The following is a 16,094-nucleotide window of genomic DNA, read 5'->3' as shown; positions in this document are numbered from 1 at the left end:
CAATTCAATTCAATACATCATTCGTCTTAACCCATTATCTATTTCTTTCCACTAGGTGGCAGTATTGACTCTTACATTAATGACAGTTAAAGACCCTTACATGGTCAATCTGCAGTCTGCATTGGCTGTGCAGCATTTACAGTGATATGGAGCAGCGCAGAGCTGTTGAGCAGAGCTGGTGTGAAGGAAGTTGTCAAGGAAGTGAGTTTGTGTTTATACAGGACTTCCCGCCCCCCAATTACCGTCAACCAATCATGTCTGTGCAGAGTCTCCGCAATGTTACAAAATTTGGGAGGTACAGGGCTCAATTTGCCCTCTGCATGCCTCCGGAGGCCCCGCTATTTCCTCACACCCGCCATACGGAGTCTCCGACCACATTGCATATATAGCATCAATTGGTTCTTAAGTCCTGAAGGTTTATCCTTATCCTGGAAGAAATGGCGCGTTATATTGCAAAATGACATAGTATATCACTCCACTGCTAGAGTTTTACTTATTTTTCAAGTCATTTAAAAAAAACTTTCAGACATAACCACCTTGAGGTTAAACTGATGTACTTGATGAGATCAAAGACCTGTCATTGTTAACGCAGGAATCAATTGTTTGATCCAATGAAAATTGATATGAATTATTTGTTGTCCTGTGACGGTAGTCTGATCCATGAGGGAACAGACAATATGTTTTAGTCATCCTCCTCATTTTCATATGCTCAAGGGACTTGGAAGGAGGTATTTTGACATAATTACACAAAGACACACTTTCAATCATGTGTTTCATACATGGATGATGTGAATGGTTTTGTAACACTTTTATGTTGTTGTTTTTTTTTCCACAAAAAAAACCCCAGATACGGGATATTGTGTTCATATAGCAAGGAGAGATATTATGATATAATTAAAGACATATAATTCAAGAGAAAGAAAATGTAATAACAAACAAATAAAACAACTGAACACAAGCTGTCATTTTATCTGGATCAGGTCTGTATTTATTTATTGCAGCCTAATTATAAAACAAAATATCCCCATTCACAGTTATTGGATTGCTTGAATGAATTGGCTAACCGAGGCTACAATGTTTCCATCGATTAGTATAATGCCGAGCCATATATTAAGAAAATAAATATATAACTATGGTGTGATGGAACTTTCAATTTCCCCGTTAACATGTGGACCCTTCAAATTAGTGGATTCTGCTATATCAGCCACACCCGTTGCTAACAGCTATATAAATTTGAGCACACAGCCATGCAATCTCCACAGACAATAGAATGGCACATACTGAAGAGCTCAGTGACTTTCAACATGGCACCGTCATAGGATGCCACCTTTCCAACAAGTCAGTTCGTCAAATTTCTGCCCTGCTAGAGCTGCCCCGGTCAACTGTAAGTGCTGTTATTGTGAAGTGGAAATGTCTAGGAGCAACAACGGCTCAGCCATGAAGTGGTAGGCCATACAAGCTCACTGAATTCAATTCAATTCAATTCAATTTTATTTTATATAGCCCTTCGTACATCAGCTAATATCTCGAAGTGCTGTACAGACACCCAGCCTAAAACCCCAAACAGCTAGTAATGCAGGTGTAGAAGCACGGTGGCTAGGAAAAACTCCCTAGAAAGGCCAAAACCTAGGAAGAAACCTAGAGAGGAACCAGGCTATGAGGGGTGGCCAGTCCTCTTCTGGCTGTGCCGGGTGGAGATTATAACAGAACTATGCCAAGATGTTCAAAAATGTTCATAAGTGACAAGCATGGTCAAATAATAATCATGAATAATTTTCAGTTGGCTTTTCATAGCCGATCATCAAGAGTTGAAAAACAACAGGTCTGGGACAGGTGGCGGTTCCATAACCGCAGGCAGAACAGCTGAAACTGGAATAGCAGCAAGGCCAGGCGGACTGGGGACAGCAAGGAGTCACCACGGGCGGCAGTCCCGACGCATGGTCCTAGGGCCCAGGTCCTCCGAGAGAAAGAAAGAGAGAAGGAGAAAATTAGAGAGAGCCAAGATTTTCAAAATGTTCATAAATGACAAGCATGGTCAAATAATAATCAGGAATAAATCTCAGTTGGCTTTTCATAGCCGATCATTAAGAGTTGAAAACAGCAGGTCTGGGACAGGTAGGGGTTCCATAACCGCAGGCAGAACAGTTGAAACTGGAATAGCAGCAAGGCCAGGCGGACTGGGGACAGCAAGGAGTCACCACGGCCGGTAGTCCCGACGTATGGTCCTAGGGCTCAGGTCCTCCGAGAGAAAGAAAGAGAGAAGGAGAAAATTAGAGAGCGCCAAGATTTTCAAAATGTTCATAAATGACAAGCATGGTCAAATAATAATCAGGAATAAATCTCAGTTGGCTTTTCATAGCCGATCATTAAGAGTTGAAAACAGCAGGTCTGGGACAGGTAGGGGTTCCGTAACCGCAGGCAGAACAGTTGAAACTGGAATAGCAGCAAGGCCAGGCGGACTGGGGACAGCAAGGTGTCATCATGCCCGGTAGTCCTGACATATGGTCCTAGGGCTCAGGTTCTCAGAGAGAAAGAGAGAACGAAAGAATTAGAGAGAGCATACTTAAATTCACACAGGACACTGGATAAGACAGGAGAAGTACTCCAGGTAACCAACTGACCCTAGCCCCCCGACACATAAACTACTGCAGCATAAATACTGGAGGCTGAGACAGGAGCGGTCAGGAGACACTGTGGCCCCATCCGAAGAAACCCCCGGACAGGGCCAAACAGGAAGGATATAACCCCACCCACTTTGCCAAAGCACAGCCCCCGCACCACTAGAGGGAAATCCTCAACCACCAACATTACAATCCGGAGACAAGGCCGAGTATAACCCACAAAGGTCTCCACCACAGCACAAACCAAGGGGGGGCGCCAACTGAATGGGACCTTGGTTGCAACACTCTCTACTGAGTTCCAAACTGCCTCTGGAAGCAATGTCAGCACAATACCTGTTAGTCGGGAGGTTCAGGAAATTGGTTTCCATGGCTGAGCAGCTGCACACAAGCCTAAGATCACCATACGCAGTGCCAAGCGTAGGCTGGAGTGGTGTAAAGCTCGCTGCCATTGGGCTCTGGAGCAGTGGAAGTGCGTTCGCTGAGTGATGAATCACGCTTCACGATCTGGCAGTTCGATGGACAAATATGGGTTTGGCGGATGCCATGCGGATGCCATGCTACCTGCCCCAATGCATAGTGCCAACTGTAAAGTTTGGTGGAGGAGGAATAATGGTCTGGGGTTGTTTTTCATGGTTTGGGCTAGACCCCTTAGTTCCTGTGAAGGGAAATCTTAATGCTATAGCATACAATGACGTTCTAGACGATTCTGTGCTTCTAACTTTGTGGCAACAGTTTTGGGAAGGCCCTTTCCTGTTTCAGCATGACAATACCCCAGTGCACAAAGCAAGGTCCATACAGAAATGGTTTGTCGAGATTGGTGTGGAAGAACTTGACTGGCCTCGACAGAGCCCTGACCTCAACCCCATCGAACACCTTTGGGATGAATTGGAACGCGGATTGCAAGCCAGGCCTAGTCGCCCAACATCAGTGCTTCTGGCTGAATGGAAGAAAGTCCCTGCATCAATGTTCCAACATCTAGCAGAAAGCCATCCCAGAAGAGTGGAGGCTGTTATAACAGCAAAGGGGGGACAACTCCATATTAATGCCCATGTTTTTGGAATGAGATGTTCGAAGAGCAGGTGTCCACATACTTTCAGCCATGTAGTTTACATTCCTCACACGCTAAATACAAAAATAAGTTTCTGCCCCTGCAGCTACAATGCTTGCAGCTGAATGTACCCTAACTGTTATATGTAAAGCTTTTAGCTAACAGCACAGCACATAAGCAAGAACTGCAGAGAACTATCACATCAATATCTTAGAATTGTTACAATTTAGTTTAGGATTGAATAACGTTTAGAAGTTTTTTAGGTTTTTAAAGTGAAGAAATCATTACATTCTGCTCACTCATTGGAAAAACATATCTGTCCTGTCTGCCTGTTGAGCTCTCAGCTCAGCCATTGAATTTCAATTTTTAAAAATGTTGTCTGTCTGTCTTCACCTCCAGGTAGGGAGCTAGCTACTAGCTAACATAATATTTCACGATGTTAATTATTTAGCTAATTATCTAAATATTTTATTGCAAAATATTAGTTTTTTTGTAAATGTGTCTCCAACCCCAGCCTAGCAGACATTATTAGCTAACTAACGTACTGTACCAAAATTTCAGTTTGCGTACTAATGTTTTCTGGAGAAAGAAAATGGCTATAGCCAAAGGCCCTTGCTTGCTAATTTACTAACTCTGTCAATTATGTGCTGTTGTCAAAGAACGTTACCAATTTGCTGTCACCCTGGGTGCACATTTTGGTTTTTGCCCTAGAACTCCACTACTCGGATGCCTAGCGAGACTGCGTCAGCGAAAGGATAATCCACCTTTACCTTCCGTTTTATTGGCGAACATGCAATCACTGGAGAATAAACTGGATGAGCTCCGTTTGAGACTATCCAAGCAACAAGAAATTCAAAACTGTAATATCCTATGTTTCACCGAGTCGTGGCAGAACAAGGACATGGATAATATACAGTTAGCTGGGTTTTCTGTATATCGGCAAGACAGAAAAGCAGCTTCCGGTAAGATCAGGGGGGGTGGTGTGTGTCTCTTTTGTCAACAACAGCTGGTGCGCAATCTTTAATATTAAGGAGGTCTCTAGGTTTTGCTCGCCTGAGTTAGAGTACCTATTGATTGTAGATCACACTATTTACCAAGAGAGTTTTAATCCATATTCTTCGTAGCTGTCTATTTACCACATCAAACCGATGGTGGCACTAAGATTGCACTGAACGAGCTGTATAAGGCCCTAAGCAAACAAGAAAATGCTCATCCAGAGGCAGCACTCCGAGTGGCCGGGGACTTTATTTCAGGAAAACTGAAATCCATTTTACCTCATTTCTACCAGCACATGCAACAAGAGGGGGGAAAATTCTGGATAATCTTTACTCCACACACAGAAACATATACTGTACAAAGCTCTCCCTCTCCCTCCATTTAGCAAATCTGACCACAACTCTATCCTCCTGATTCCTGCTTAACAGCAAAAACTCAAACAGGAAGTATCAGTGATGCACTCAATACGGAAGTGGTCCACTGAAACAGATGCTAATCTACAGGACTGTTTCGCTAGTACAGACTGGAATATGTTCCCGGATTCATCCAACGGCAATGAGGAGTATACCACATTAGTCACCAGCTTAATCTGGACACTTATAAGAAATCCCGCTACGCCCTCTAACAAACCATCTAACAGGCAAAACGTCAATACAGGACTAAGATCGAATCCTATTACACTAGCTCTGATGCTCGTCGGATGTGGCAGGGCTTGCAAACTATCACGGATTGCAAAGGGAAACTCAGTCGTGAGATGCTCAGTGAAGCAAGCTTACCAGATGAGCTAAATGCCTTCTATGCTCGCTTCGAAGCAAGCAACACTGAAGCATGCATGAGAGCACCAGCTGTTCCGGACAACTGTGTGATCATATTCACCATAGTCTACGTGAGTAAGACCTTAAAAAAGGTTAACACATCAACACCATCATCCCAGAAACCTTAGACTGACTCGAATTCGCATACCTCCCCAACAGATCCACAGATGACGCAATATCTATTGCACTCCACACTGCCCTTTCCCACCTGGACAAAAGGAACACACACCTATGTGAGAATGCTGTTAATTGACTACAGCTCAGCGTTCAACACCATTGTGCCCTCCAAGCTCATCATGAAGCTAATGTCCCTGGGACTGAACACCTCCTTCTGCAACTGGACCCTGGTTATCCTGTCAGAATGCCCCTAGGTGGTGAGCGTAGGCAACAACATATCTGCCACACTGACCAATAACACAAGGGCCCCTCAAAGGTGCGTGCTTAGTCCCCTCCTGTGCTCCCTGTTCACCCACGATTGCATGGCCATGCACAACGCCAACACCGTCATTAAGTTTGCAGACGACACGACGGTGGTCGGCTGATCACCGACGATGATGAGAAAGCCTACAGGGAGGAGGTCAGAGATCTGGCAGTGCGGTGCCAGGCCAACAATGTGAGCAAGATAAAGAAGCTGATCGTGGGCTACAGGAAAAGGAGTGCCGCGCACGCCTCCATTCAGATCAACAGAGCTATAGTGGAGCAGGTCAATTTCCTTGGTGTCCACATCACTAAGGGCCTATCATGGTCCAAACACACGAAGACAGTCGTGAAGAGGGCACGGCAACACCTATTCACCCTCAGGAGGTTAAAAAGTTTTGGCAAGGGCCCACTGATCCTCAAAAAGATCTACAGTTGCACCATCGAGAGCATCCTGACTGGCTTTATCAACACTTGGTATGGCAACTTCTCGGCATCTATCCAGCTTCCTGTCATCCAGAACCTCTATGCCAGGCGATCAGAGGAAGGCCCTAAAAATTGTCAAAGACTCCAGCTTCCCAAGTCATAGACTGTTCTCTCCGGTATCGCATGGCAAGCGGTACCGGAGAGCCAAGATTGGGACCAAAAGCTCCTTAGCAGCATCTACCCCCAAGCTATAAGACTGCTGAACAGTTAATCAAATGTCTAACCGGACTATTTGCACTGAGCCCCTTATTTTATTCTTACTTTTTGCACTGACTCTCTTGCACAGGATCGATGTACACTCACTGGACTCTAGACTAGACTGACACTCCAACACAAACACACACGCACACACGCACACTCACACACATGCATATTGACTCCACACACACACACACACACACACACACACACACACACACACACACACACACACACACACACACACACACACACACACACACACACACACACACACACACACACACACACACACACACACACACACACACACACACACACACACACACACACACACACACACTCTTCACATACGCTGCTGCTACTCTATTTATTGTCTATGCCTAGTCACTTTACCCCTACCTATATATACATACATGTATTTCTTCAACTACCTCGACTAACCGATACCCCTGCACATTGGCTAGGTACCGGTACCCCTCGTTTTTGTTATTTTATTGTGTTAGAATTTTTCCTTTTGTTTATTTAGCACATTTTTCTTGTTTACTTTTTGAAAACTCTGCATTGTTGGTTAAGATCGGTGTCCCGTCCACGGGACGATTGAGTTAACATAGGCTAATGCGATTAGCATGAGGTTGTAAGTAACAAGAACATTTCCCAGGACATAGACATATCTGATATTGGTAGAAAGCTTAAATTCTTGTTAATGTAACTGCACTGTCCAATTTACAGTAGCTATTACAGTGAATGAATACCATGCTATTGTTTGAGGAGAGTGCACAATTTTGTACATGAAAAGTTATTAATAAACAAATTAGGCACATTTGGGCAGTCTTGATACAACATTTTGAACAGATATCCAATGGTTCATTGGATCAGTCTAAAACTTTGCACATACACTGCTGCCATCTAAATGGCACCTGGGCTGGAATAATATATTATGGCCTTTCTCTTTCATTTCAAAGATGATGGTACAAGGAAAATACAAAAGAACGATTGGTTTTCTTTGTATTATCTTTTACCAGATCAATTGTGTTATATTCTCCTACATTCCTTTCACATTTCCACAAACTTCAAAGTGTTTCCTTTCAAATGGTACCAAGACTATGCATATCCTTGCTTCAGGGCCTGAGTTTACAGGCAGTTAGATTTTGGTATATCATTTTAGGCGAAAATTTAAAAAAAGGGGCGGATCCTTATTAAGGACTCGTAAGTAAGCATTTCAATGTAAGGTCTACACCTATTGTATTTGCCGTATGTGACAAATACATTTAACTTTATTTTGAATTATTTTTATTAAAATAACCAACTCATCTTTAAGCTTTGCTTGATTATTTGAATCAGCTGTGTAGTGCTAGGGCAAAAACCTTTAAACATTTAGGGCTGGTTTATCAGACCCAGATACTCCATTGAAGGTGCTTTTTAGTTAAGGAAATAGGTTTAACATTAGGCCAAACCGGCCTCTACAGTTTAGTGCAAAATGAGTTACACATGCATCTCGAGGTAGAATTCTTTCTTCATATATTTGCTCACCCCTCCAAAGATGTATTCAAGATAAAAGTTGTGCCACCAATGAAAAATGAAGACATGAGTAAACTTAGTTTGGTGTGAACACAGATAAAAACATAATAGTGTGTGATATGACATGGATCTGGTGATATTGGGGTGGGAAATGGTGGAATAACACTTCTATAGAGAGCCGAGGCAGATGTTTGTTTTGCCTTGCCCTTGATTTCCTTAAGTTACCCTTTACGTTCACCTGTTGTTATTACCCCAATGAGTATCAATCAAAAGAGGGGTGTGATGGCCAATGGTTCTTTAGAAAACCATTAACATGTTCCAAACATTTGCTTCTGTAAACCACGATGGTCACATGAACATTGGCATGCCACCATTGATTTTTCAACTGACCAGCAAGCCACTATTAGTCAAGTGTGATCAAATGAGCCTCAATTCAATGTATCTCAAATATCAGGAGCATTCATTTTAAATAAATGTGATTATGCATAGATTATGCTGAGTTCTGACATGTTATTTCTGAATCTTGTTCCTAGACCAATTGCAAACCCAGTCAGCCGTATTCAAAGTCCAGAACGTAAAATGTCAGAAAGTCAAGGTGGATTCAGAGGCTGTGCAAAAAGATAGGAAGCTGCAAGAAAACAATTGATTCTCAACGCTTAGCCATTCAATAATTGCAGGTATGTACCGGTAAATGTTCAGGCATAGGCCTATGTTGAAACGACAGAGTAAAATCTTACCGGGCACGGACATTAACTCAACGTCTATTCCACATTGGTTCAACGTAATGTCATTGAGACGACGTGGAAACAATGTTGATTCAACAGTGTGTGCCCATTGGGTATAGTCCTTTAAAAAATAAAAAAAAGCGGTACTATTATTGTTATCCTATTTTTCCTTTCCTTTATGTTTCAGTTCGGAAATGAAAGCCTCGTATTAGTGCATCAGATCAGTATTTGATTATAACAGGATACAGTGACTAGAGTATATCATCTGTCATGTTTATTTCTCGAACAGAATCAATGCAACAAGGAACTCATGTAATATACTGAAGGATATGTTTTAAAAGGTCAGAAGAGAAAATCCATCTGTGCGAGTAAAACATGCAGTCTATTCAGGCTAAGTGTACATGCCAGTACCTGAATGCGAAATTCTGACATTTTGTGGTCTACTTTGTCCTCAAACCAACATATGTTCTCTTAGTTGACTTTCTAAGAGAGGAAGCCCATCACTTGTTTTTGTAATTCAAATAATTATTTGTTAACTTCATGAATAAAGAATGTTTGGCGTCAGTTACATTATGTCATTGTTATAATAGATTAATGCTGCCTTTGAGAGTCTAGGTCTTCAAGCAGAAAGTGACTGCCATGAAATGCTGACAGGTATGAACACTTGAAATATATAATCCTCAATGCACTTATTGTTGTGAACATAACACTAGGCACTGTACACAGTAAATGAAAAGAGATTAATACCTCATCTGATGTGAACATTTTAAACAGTCAAAGAGGGTTTTCAAGAATTTGAGGATCTAAAAGGAGAAGTTTGAGAAAGAATTCAGCATGGAACAAGAAGAGCTAGTTCAATAACTGCACTCAATCAACATGAGTAGGTTAATGGGAACCCTCTCTATCCCAAAACACACATATTTGGAAACCTCTTGTTGTCACAAACAACATGAACAGTATTTTACTTTGCATATGTTATATGCAAACTGAAAATATATCTTACAGGATGTGATACTTCAGATGAAAAGGAAGGGCAAAGAAAAATAACTTCAGGAAATCCTGCTCCACCTCTATGAAACCAAAAAGAGTTGAAAACGGTTAACATTACAAGAGGCAGCAAGTAAGATTGGCACTTGAAGAAAATGACATTTAATTGATTTTCTTCATTGATTAGGCCTAGGTCTTAAGCAGTCATGTCTAAATGGGATGCAGCTTTCTTCAAACTGATGTGAAAAGTGGCATTTTGGCTAATCCTAACCCTTTTCCCTACCTTAACCTAGTTCTCCTAACCTACTACGTTAATTATCCTTAACCTTGCGCCAACTTCTTTTTGAGGGGACAAAAGCTGTATCCCTTCTAGAAAAAAAAGTCTTACCCCCCGAGGGGGTTCAGTTTACACAGTATACTGTATAATGTATTGTCATAAATTATTTAATTCTAAAGGCAAATAAGGCTTTTGGAAACATTCATAGAGGGTTCCAGGAAGAACATTTATATGATAAAATGCTTCTTGTTAAAACCCTTCATAGAGGGTTTTAGGTAGAAGCATATACAGGGGGTTCTATGAAGAACCCTACATAAAGGGTTTTAGGGTTCACCTATGGGGACAAACCAAAGAAACCTATATGGTTCTATATAGCACCTTTCTTTCTAAGAGTGTACTGTTTGTGGAGGCTTTTATTCCAGTCCCCCTCTAACAAACCACATTTTACAAATGAGCTGCTCAACCGGACCTTGATAAACTGACTCTGATCTGCTTGAGCAGGGCTGGATCAAAAGCCTGCACACCCAGTAGCGCTCCAGACTGAAGGTTTTATGCAGTTTCCTAACAGGTATTGGTTGAGGGGTTGAGTTCCTTGTAAAAAGACAGGGATCAGAGAGGAGCCTCCCAGTGTCGATACTTTTTTATACGTGCATAGAGACGCCGGCAATTATTGTTAATGGAAATTTGGTTCAAAGTCATGGAGAAATCATGGGAAAGTAATGTATGAACCCTGTACTAGAGACGTTGGTTATGCAATTATTATCCCATCATGTGCGTTATTTCAGAGGACGTTTTGCACAGGATTAGTTTATTCTATAATTATTATTTTTTTCATTCAATTGACTCTATTGACAGAAGCCTGGAGGTTTTTATTCTAGGCTTGAAGATATTTCAACGTCGTGTCTAGACAATAATACACTCGAAAAGATTATGGGCTAAAAACAACCCAATTTGGGTTATTTGGTAACCCAGCGCTGGTTATAAAATGGACAAAACACATTCATGATTATTTTGACCCAGCCAGGTGGGTTGCGTGAATAACCCAACAAATTGGGTTGTTGGGATTACCTAAACATGGGTTAATTTAACCATCAGTTGTGTATTTTTACTCTCATGCTGGGTTGACCTAGCACCTGGGTCTTTTTTAAATTGTAATCCTTCGATTATTTTCAGGAGACGTTGCTTATTAGGGGCATGGCTTTCAGCTAGTTCTTATAGAGAGAAATAGTATTAGCATCTTTTTGGACAAAGCATTTAGGGAAAAAAATGGTTTTGGGGATAAACACCAAAAATAAGGTTTGTTCTTGTCATGTTTTGTCTTTGATCATGTCTTGTCCCTGTGCTTCCCTCTGCTGGTCTTATTAGGTTCTTTCTCTTTCTCTCTCTCTATCGTTCCGTTCATGCTCCCAGCTGTTTCTCATTCTCCCTACGACCTCATTTACTCTTTCACACCTGTCCCCTATTTTGCCCTCTGATTAGAGTCCCTATTTCTCCCTCTGTTTTCCGCTCCTGTCCTTGTCGGATTCTTGTTGGATGTTTGCAGTTCCTGTGTCTTGTTCCGCCCTGTCGTGTTCTTTTGCCTTCTTCAGATGCTGCGTGTGAGCAGGTGTCTATGTCAGCTACGGCCTGTGCCTTCCTGAAGCGACCTGCAGTCTGTGGTCGCGTCTCCAGTCGTTCCTCTCTATTGACGAGAGGATTTCAGTTTCCTGTTTTGGATTTCCATTGATTTATATCCAGGAGTATCATTATTTGTTTTATACTGGAATAAAGACTCTGTTACTATTACGTCGCTTTTGGGTCCTCATTCATCTGCATAACAGAAGAATCCGACCAAGAATGGACCCAGCGACTACGGATTCTCTCAACACTGCCGTCGAGTTCCAGGGAGCTATGCTCGGCAGACACGAGCAGGAATTGTTTGCTGCTCGTCATGCCGTTGAGACCCTGGCCGCTCAGGTCTCCGATCTCTCTGGACAGTTTCAGAGTCTTCGTCTCGTGCCACCAGCTACTTCCTGGTCTTCCGAGTCTCCGGAACCTAGGGTTAATAACCCACCATGTTACTCTGGGCAGCCCACTGAGTGTCGCTCCTTTCTCACCCAGTGTGATATTGTGTTCTCTCTCCAGCCCAACACGTACTCAAGAGAGAGAGCTCGGATCGCTTACGTCATATCACTCCTTACTGGTCGGGCTCGGGAGTGGGGCACAGCTATCTGGGAGGCAAGGGCTGAGTGTTCTAACGATTATCAGAACTTTAAAGAGGAGATGATACGGGTTTTTGATCGTTCAGTTTTTGGGAAGGAGGCTTCCAGGGCCCTGGCTTCCCTATGTCAAGGTGATCGATCCATAACGGATTACTCTATAGAGTTTCGCACTCTTGCTGCCTCCAGTGACTGGAACGAGCCGGCGTTGCTCGCTCGTTTTCTGGAGGGACTTCACGCTGAGGTTAAGGATGAGATTCTCTCCCGGGAGGTTCCTTCCAGCGTGGACTCTTTGATTGCACTCGCCATCCGCATAGAACGACGGATAGATCTTCGTCATCGAGCTCGTGGAAGAGAGCTCGCGTTAACGGTGCTTCCCCTCTCCGCATCTCAACCATCTCCTCCCACCGGCTCAGAGACTGAGCCCATGCAGCTGGGAGGTATTCGCATCTCGACTAAGGAGAGGGAACGGAGAATCACCAACCGCCTTTGCCTCTATTGCGGTTCTGCTGGACATTTTGTCATGTCATGTCCAGTAAAAGCCAGAGCTCATCAGTAAGCGGAGGGCTACTGGTGAGCGCTACTACTCAGGTCTCTCCATCAAGATCCTGTACTACCTTGTCGGTCCATCTACGCTGGACCGGTTCGGCTGCTTCCTGCAGTGCCTTGATAGACTCAGGGGCTGAGGGTTGTTTTATGGACGAAGCATGGGCTCGGAAACATGACATTCCTCTCAGACAGTTAGGGAAGCCCACGCCCATGTTCGCCTTAGATGGTAGTCTTCTCCCCAGTATCAGATGTGAGACACTACCTTTAACCCTCACAGTATCTGGTAACCACAGTGAGACCATTTCCTTTTTGATTTTTCGTTCACCTTTTACACCTGTTGTTTTGGGTCATCCCTGGCTAGTATGTCATAATCCTTCTATTAATTGGTCTAGTAATTCTATTCTATCTTGGAACGTTTCTTGTCATGTGAAGTGTTTAATGTCTGCTATCCCTCCTGTGTCTTCTGTCCCCTCTACTCAGGAGGAACCTGGTGATTTGACAGGAGTGCCGGAGGAATATCATGATCTGCGCACGGTCTTCAGTCGGTCCAGAGCCAGCTCCCTTCCTCCTCACCGGTCGTATGATTGTTGTATTGATCTCCTTCCGGGGACCACTCCCCCTCGGGGTAGACTATACTCTCTGTCGGCTCCCGAACGTAAGGCTCTCGAGGATTATCTGTCTGTTTCTCTCGACGCCGGTACCGTGGTGCCTTCTTCCTCTCCCGCCGGAGCGGGATTTTTCTTTGTTAAGAAGAAGGACGGTACTCTGCGCCCCTGCGTGGATTATCGAGGGCTGAATGACATAACGGTTAAGAATCGTTATCCGCTTCCCCTTATGTCGTCAGCCTTCGAGATTTTGCAGGGAGCCAGGTGCTTTACTAAGTTGGACCTTCGTAACGCTTACCATCTCGTACGCATCAGAGAGGGGGACGAGTGGAAAACGGCGTTTAACACTCCGTTAGGGCATTTTGAATACCGGGTTCTGCCGTTCGGTCTCGCTAATGCTCCAGCTGTCTTTCAGGCATTAGTTAATGATGTACTGAGAGACATGCTGAACATTTTTGTTTTCGTTTACCTTGACGATATTCTGATTTTTTCACCGTCACTCGAGATTCATGTTCAGGACGTTCGACGTGTACTCCAGCGCCTTTTAGAGAATTGTCTCTACGTGAAGGCTGAGAAGTGCGCCTTTCATGTCTCCTCTGTCACTTTTCTCGGTTCTGTTATTTCCGCTGAAGGCATTCAGATGGATCCCGCTAAGGTCCAGGCTGTCAGCGATTGGCCCGTCCCTAAGTCACGTGTCGAGTTGCAGCGTTTTCTCGGTTTCGCTAATTTCTATCGGCGTTTCATTCGTAATTTCGGTCAAGTGGCTGCCCCTCTCACCGCTCTGACTTCTGTCAAGACTTGCTTTAAGTGGTCCGGTTCCGCCCAGGGAGCTTTTGATCTCCTCAAGAAGCGTTTTACATCCGCTCCTATCCTTGTTACTCCTGACGTCACTAAACAATTCATTGTCGAGGTTGACGCTTCAGAGGTGGGCGTGGGAGCCATTCTGTCTCAGCGCTTCCAGTCTGACGATAAGGTCCATCCTTGCGCTTACTTTTCTCATCGCCTGTCGCCATCGGAACGCAACTATGATGTGGGTAACCGCGAACTGCTCGCCATCCGCTTAGCCATAGGCGAATGGCGACAGTGGTTGGAGGGGGCGACCGTCCCTTTTGTCGTTTGGACTGACCATAAGAACCTTGAGTACATCCGTTCGGCCAAACGACTTAATGCACGTCAAGCTCGTTGGGCGTTGTTTTTCGATCGTTTCGAGTTCGTGATTTCCTATCGTCCGGGAAATAAGAACACCAAGCCTGATGCCTTATCCCGTCTCTTTAGTTCTTCTGTGGCTTCTACCGACCCCGAGGGGATTCTCCCTGAAGGGCGTGTTGTCGGGTTGACTGTCTGGGGAATTGAGAGACAGGTAAAGCAAGCACTCACTCACACTGCGTCGCCGCGCGCTTGTCCTAGTAACCTTCTGTTCGTTCCTGTCTCTACTCGTCTGGCTGTTCTTCAGTGGGCTCACTCTGCCAAGTTAGCTGGCCACCCCGGCGTTCGGGGTACGCTTGCTTCTATTCGCCAGCGGTTTTGGTGGCCTACTCAGGAGCGGGACACGCGTCGTTTCGTGGCTGCTTGTTCGGACTGCGCGCAGACTAAGTCAGGTAACTCTCCTCCTGCCGGTCGTCTCAGACCGCTTCCCATTCCTTCTCGACCATGGTCTCACATCGCCTTAGACTTTATTACCGGTCTGCCTTCGTCTGCGGGGAAGACTGTGATTCTTACGGTTATCGATAGGTTCTCTAAGGCGGCACATTTCATTCCCCTCGCTAAGCTTCCTTCCGCTAAGGAGACGGCACAAATCATCATTGAGAATGTGTTCAGAATTCATGGCCTCCCGTTAGACGCCGTTTCAGACAGAGGTCCGCAATTCACGTCACAGTTTTGGAGGGAGTTCTGTCGTTTGATTGGTGCTTCCGTCAGTCTCTCTTCCGGGTTTCATCCCCAGTCTAACGGTCAAGCAGAAAGGGCCAATCAGTCGATTGGTCGCATTTTACGCAGCCTTTCGTTTCGAAACCCTGCGTCTTGGGCAGAACAGCTCCCCTGGGCTGAGTACGCTCACAACTCGCTTCCTTCGTCTGCTACCGGGCTGTCCCCGTTTCAGAGTAGTCTTGGCTACCAGCCTCCTCTGTTTTCGTCCCAGCTCGCCGAGTCCAGCGTTCCCTCCGCTCAGGCTTTTGTCCAACGTTGTGAGCGCACCTGGAGGAGGGTCAGGTCTGCACTTTGCCGTTACAGGGCGCAGACTGTGAGAGCCGCCAATAAGCGTAGGATTAAGAGTCCTAGGTATTGTCGCGGTCAGAGAGTGTGGCTTTCCACTCGTAACCTTCCCCTTACGACAGCTTCTCGCAAGTTGACTCCGCGGTTCATTGGTCCGTTCCGTGTCTCTCAGGTCGTCAATCCTGTCGCTGTGCGACTGCTTCTTCCGCAACATCTTCGTCGCGTCCACCCTGTCTTCCATGTCTCCTGTGTCAAGCCTTTTCTTCGCGCCCCCGTTCGTCTTCCCTCCCCCCCCCCGTCCTTGTCGAGGGCGCTCCTATTTACAAGGTACGGAAGATCATGGACATGCGTTCTCGGGGACGTGGTCACCAGTACTTAGTGGATTGGGAGGGTTACGGTCCTGAGGAGAGGAGTTGGGTTCCATCTCGGGACGTGCTGGA

The 16,094-nt window shown here is 44.7% G+C and overlaps 1 long non-coding RNA gene across 2 annotated transcripts in view; it reads right to left on the bottom strand.

Moving 5' to 3' along the window:
* Positions 1-960: 960 nt before the first annotated feature.
* Positions 961-16,094, bottom strand: part of LOC139535431 (uncharacterized) — an 18,572-nt gene continuing 3,438 nt past the window's right edge. The window contains exons 2-3 of one of the 2 annotated variants that reach the window (XR_011667127.1): positions 9,831-9,897; positions 961-9,630 (exon numbers count right to left, since the gene is read on the bottom strand). This is a non-coding gene — a long non-coding RNA (uncharacterized lncRNA). Of the gene's footprint in view, positions 9,898-16,094 lie in introns of both variants that reach the window. The other variant, XR_011667126.1, reaches the window with a different exon arrangement.

The sequence above is a fragment of the Salvelinus alpinus genome, chromosome 12 (genome assembly GCF_045679555.1).
Source record: "Salvelinus alpinus chromosome 12, SLU_Salpinus.1, whole genome shotgun sequence".
Taxonomy (NCBI): domain Eukaryota; kingdom Metazoa; phylum Chordata; class Actinopteri; order Salmoniformes; family Salmonidae; genus Salvelinus; species Salvelinus alpinus.
The sequence above is the reverse complement of the archived record's forward strand: the minus strand, read 5'-3'. Positions and strand labels throughout refer to the sequence as shown.